Source organism: Hydra vulgaris, chromosome 06, assembly GCF_038396675.1.
Source record: "Hydra vulgaris chromosome 06, alternate assembly HydraT2T_AEP".
NCBI lineage: Eukaryota > Metazoa > Cnidaria > Hydrozoa > Anthoathecata > Hydridae > Hydra > Hydra vulgaris.
The window spans coordinates 11005955-11011954 of record NC_088925.1 but is presented as its reverse complement, the minus strand read 5'-3'; positions in this window follow the sequence as shown (position 1 = coordinate 11011954).

Here is a 6000-nt window from a genome sequence, read left to right as displayed (position 1 = left end):
TACGTTGGAACTACGATTAAAAAAGATGGTCTCGGAAAAACAGATGCTGTTACTTATTCTGGACCTACCCACATTGCTGTTCGATCAGGAAAGCACGTATCTTCGACCGTCTTTGCTCATGGATTAGACTTTCAGCGGTTCTTGGATATTAAAGAATTCGACTATATTACCAGAGATCCTCAAACTAATATGGTTAAGCCTATTGTTGTGTTTAGCGTCGATGGAGGACCCGACGAAAATCCCAGATACCAGAAAGTAATTGAAATTGGGATTCACCATTTCTTGAAAAATAACCTTGACGCTCTTTTCATCATGACAAAAGCTCCAGGCCGCAGAGCATTCAGCAGAGCTGAGCGACGAATGGCACCTTTAAGTAAAGAATTATCTGGTGATTCTTCCGCACGAACATTACGACACTCATCTTGATTCTCAAGATAATTGCAATGACAAAAGTTAATTTGTAAAAATATTAATATTATTTTTAACCTACAATAACCAATAAATCTTTTTAAATCAGGCAGGACAATAGATGAAAGTTTTGAAAAACAGAACTTTGGTTTTGCTGGACAAGCTTTTGCTGATATTTGGTCTGATCTACAAATTGACGGTTATCCAACCATTGCAGAGCATATTGATCCAGACAAATCAGAGCTTGAGTCAAGGAGCCTTTTATTACAAGATCAACGTTGGATTGCCGATCATCTTCGTGCAAGTCAATATTTTACTCATTAATTGTGAAATGTGAAAATCGTTCTTGTTATCGGACTATTAGAAACTCTTACTTTACTCTAATTAGAGCAAGACTTCTTCCGCCACCTGTTCCTGTCAACCAAACGAGAGACAGGCTCAAAGCAGTAGATGTCTCAGAAGGAGCAAAAGAATTGCTTCCACCATCCGTCTTTGTGCCGTTCAATTTTGCCGTATGATGCGTTTTGCCCATCAATTCAGTCTAGCCTAGCTGATAGAATCTATAAAAAGTGAAATATCTACTTTGCCTCTCAAGCTATGTTGAAAAAGCGCGCTTCTATCCATTCTTCTGCATTAACACTCCCTCTAATCAAAAGGGTCAAACCTGTTTGTATCGCAACCAAGCGACAGATTGAATTTTTGGCAGTCAACGCCTTGCAGAAGAGTTCGGAAACTGCTGAATGGTTAGATGAAAATGAAGTTGACGCAACGAATTTGATTGTACCTCAAGAATACGATATCCTTTTAAAGCATGGAGAGCATTCACTACCTATTGTTTCAATCGATGATCACTTCAACAACCCATGGGAAGATTATATCAAAAATATATAATACTATTTGCTTAGTTGAATATTTAATGAGATATCGACTGTTATATAATATAATTTGATGAAATCTACTATTATATAAATGTATAATTTAGTCAGAAAAAAAATCAATGGTTTTTAAGCATTTTTATAGCTTTTTAGGGGGAGTACAAAAAAACTGACATCATATATAACGGGGGGTTGGCCAAAAATTGACAGTTTGACAAAGGGGGAGGGGGAGTCGAAAAATTGCGAAAAAACACTGATATCATTTATGGATGACCCCCAACTAAACACTTAAATAACTCAATACACCTTGATTGCGAGAGTGTTTTTTAAGATTAGTGGTTACTAAGACCTCATTAATCGAATAAAAAGTTCAACTCAAACGTTTTTAATTTCTGTTAAAAAGTTTTTGATTTATTGATTTCAGTAAAAAAAAATTAAACAAAAAATAATTTATATATAAATTAATTATAAACTAGCAATAGTTGTTTTGTTTTTTTTAATTTTATTATCATTGTAAACAACGATTTGAAAGTACCCGACATTTTAAGAAGTAATTAAGTAATCTTTACGAAAAAAACAAACAAAGATAACAGCTTATTTAATAAAAAAAACTTGTTAAGAAGGAAACGTCGCAAAGTAGCTCTCATTCATTCCTGAAATTTCATTCAAATTATTAGTGTTTAAATCTCACTAATCTCGCCTAAAGTTTAGTCAGCACAATTTTTAAATATTCGTTGTTCTGAAAATTTTAAAGTTCTCCTATTTTTCCGAGGGTTAACGTTTTACTTGAAAAATTTTAAGTGTTGTGTGGCGAGGTTTTATAAATTTTAAACTAATCTATACGTACATTTGTTAAGTATACTGCAACACAATATTAGTTACAAACTTCGGAAGTACTGTTTTGAAATAGATTTCTTTTGTTTATAAAACAAATGGTATGAGCTTAATTCCAAACACTTCGATTGGTTAAACATCCGTCTTAATCATACTTCCCTGGCTTAAGTTACCAGATTGAAACCAGACTTGCGTAAACATATATAGTTTAACTTAAAGTTATATAAGAAAAAATGAGTTCACAATAGTCTTAAAGCTATAGCTTTAAGACTATTGCTTTAAAAATAGTCTTAAAGCTTTAAAGACTATTACAATTTTTTTTTTTTTCTTTTTTCAATATACGAAAAGAGCTCCTACCAAACTATAACATATAAGGCTCAGGCGGATTTTACGCATAGCGGGTATGGCCGGTTCGCCCTTAAATGTTTTAATGATATTTAGTTTTTGATATTAAATTAAGAGCTTTGTGAACTAACACTATGGTTTAAATCCAACAAACTGTCCCTAAATAATAATAATAAAATACACGTTTTTCATTAAAAAAAATATCGTTATCTTTAAACTCTCAAACCGCTAAAATGTAGTTAGGGCTCTATCAGGTAACGTAATTTCTTAAGTAATTGTTTAAACAACTCAAGTGCTTAAGTAAATTTATATTACTTTAATAAAATCAAGTAATTTTATGTCAAGTTAGATAAAAAGAAAACTGGTATTTTATAAAAATTTATATTAAAATTGTCCGATTTTTAATTTTGTATACAGTTACAGTGCCTGCCTTAATCTTCGTGCCGCTTTAGTGCGAAATTTTTTCGGCCGCCTGTGACAAATTTACAAATTTGCTGGTAATTTAAATGAAAAATAGCAGAAATTTAAATTAAAAGATAACACATCGAAAAGAAATAAATAATTTACATACATTATAAAAAAGAACGCTTTATTTAGAAATGGCAATATATTTAAATAAGAGAAGTGTGGGTAGGTCTTTGTAAATTTCATGCCAAAAAATGAAACAAAATCGAAACCAATAAATTGTACAAAAATTTATAGTGGTTGGTAAAAATAAAAACTCCAAGTAAATAATGCATTTATTTACATAAAGAATTTAATTTACAATTACAAAATGACAACATGTAAAATGATAAACTTCGACCCAATTTACTTGCCACCCTGGTGCGGCGCACGATATCACCTCCCCCTAAAGTACAGTTACCCTAAAAGTAAAATGTTATCGTTTTTTTTAGTTTACATTTGGATGATTTCTTGGCTTTGTTATACCATATTTGCAGACTTCAATGGATTTTTCTACAAACGTTATTTATGATCCTAAAACATCTTCAGTCCAATGTGGTCTAAAAAATTGAAATTAGAGAACCTTAATAAAAAAAGAGTGAGGCTGAAGAACTTTATCATTTCCTAGCCCAAACCTTTAATTTAATAATCAAAAAGGCTTCCTTAAATGCTTTGGATTGCATCAAAAAAGAAATGACTGTATTTAAAGGATTAAATGACTATCCAAAAAATGCTTAAAAAGTTGCAATGTGCTTTTATAAACTTTTCCACCATCACTACTGTTGAAGCAAAAAAATGCTTTATTTGTACGTGAACAAAAGTGCTTCAGGACTTTTTTAATAATAAGTAGAGAGCATCATTGATACATTATCTTAAATGCGTTGTTTGGTTATGTTACGCTTTGTTATACTTCTATAGTACTATCACACAAAAATGTGTATAGTACCTCATTGTTTAGAAAATAACTAAAATTACTTAAAATCAATTGAGTTACTTAAGTAATTTTTAAAAAAATAACTAAAGTAATTTTTTCTTATTACTTGAACATCCCTAAATGTAGTAAGAGAAAGTGTTGTTAATGTTTCCAAGTGTAATTCTGGATTAAAGTATAGCATGGGGAGAACATATAAGTGCTATTGAAAACTTTTTTTAAAAAGTATTGTTACATTGTCATATATCCATTACATATTACCATGTAAAGTTAAAATGAAGGAGATATAATTATTACATGCTTTTCATTTAATATTATTTTAGCCCTTAAAAGTTATGAGCAAAAAAGTCCCTTTAAAATAAAGGAGGTATAAACTTTACATGTTTATAACTTTTGAGAACTAAAATATTTTTAGATAAAATTTGGAATCTGTAAATGAATAAGTTTAGTGTTTATAGTATCAGTATAAAAATGAGTAACTTGTCATCCTCGCGTTTGAATGGGCACAAGTTTTGATATGTTTTTTTTTTCAGACTCTACCTAATGCATCTTTTTCCAAAGTATCTCCACTCAAGAATAAACATACCCAAGCTTAAAGTTTGCTCCATGTCTGAAAGTAAGATACCTCAATCACCAAAAAAAGCTGCCGCGATTCTTTTATGTACAAATTCAAACAATTTATAAACCTATCTCGTTTGTGCGACATATAAAAGAAAAACATGTGTGTTTTAAACTTATGTTTTTCTTTTATATGTCGTTACCTACACTGTGTAAACATCGCTTGGCGCATCACTAACGTTACAAAAATAGGTAAACTTCTATGTAAACAAAAACATACTAGAAAGATTAATACAAGGATCGTTTTTCTCATCCTAAATTACATTTTAATAAACTTGATAACTTAGTGTTTCAAGTTAAATCCTTATCATATTCTTATAATTATGTTCAAAAGTGATAAAACAAAAATAAAAAAATAAAAAACGGAACCGCTTTTATTTTTTCCTTTTTTAAAACCAATCCTATTAAATAGAACAGGATTTTTCAAATAATAACCATTCCAACATTTATTATTTATGCTGTTAATGTGCACGTGTGTTTTTGTGTTTGTTCGTGCGTGTGCGCGTGTGTGTTCAAAAATTTAGAAAAAAATATTTTGAAATGAAAAGCGATCCTTTTTATTTAACGAGTCATAATTAGTTACATAAATGTAATAAAAATTTAACCTATTTAATGAATGTAAGTTTTGCAGGACTTAGTGACCTTATCTGTTTTCTTCATGCGCCGGGTATACATTTAAAAAGTGTAAATTCTCTTTTAAAAATGTATACACAAACAAGTCAAGGAGATTCGTGGTTTTGACATAAGTAAAGATGAAGTTGCCATTATATTACGTCACTTATTTTAATTCTACTCTCTCGATTGCGAAAATAATGTTCGATTGAACTTTTTAAAAATAGAAAATATAATGTATCTAAGTTACGGTACTTATTTTTATTCCGCTTTATTTATGGTTTACAAAATTTATATTTGATTGAATTTTCCAAAATAGAAAATGATTATTGTCTAAAAAAGTTTTTTATGCGTGTAAAATATTAAAATAAGACTTTATAAATTTGCTGAAATAAACAATTATTTTGTATTTATTTTATACATACCTAGGCATTACATATTTATCTTTTTCTTTTAACATTTTTACTACTAAAAAAGTTGCAAGAAATTACTATCAGAGTTGGGAGTTATTAAAAAAGAAAAGATGAAGTTTATAAAGCAAGATAACGATTAAAGAATATAAGCATTACGAGTTCCGTGATGACTTGAAAATACTTTGATGTTCAGCTCTTTGTAAACTTTTAATGATTTATCTTCCACGCTTTAACTTAATAGAGTTTTCTGATTCATCAATTGAACCGTGCTTACAGATTATTTATGGACTGGTAAAAATAAAAGCAGCGTAATATTATTTATGTTTTATTAAGACAGTATCCTAAAAAAAGTAAAACTTTTTATGGAAAAATACACGTTGTTATACAAAAAGTTTGTTATAGAATACTTTTTATTCATTTTTTTTATTAAGATGGTCGTCTATAAAAAAAATCTGTTTTTTTCAAGTAATGAAATTTCTTGAAAAAAAAAAGATACATTAATTTTTTTTTGGAAAAAATT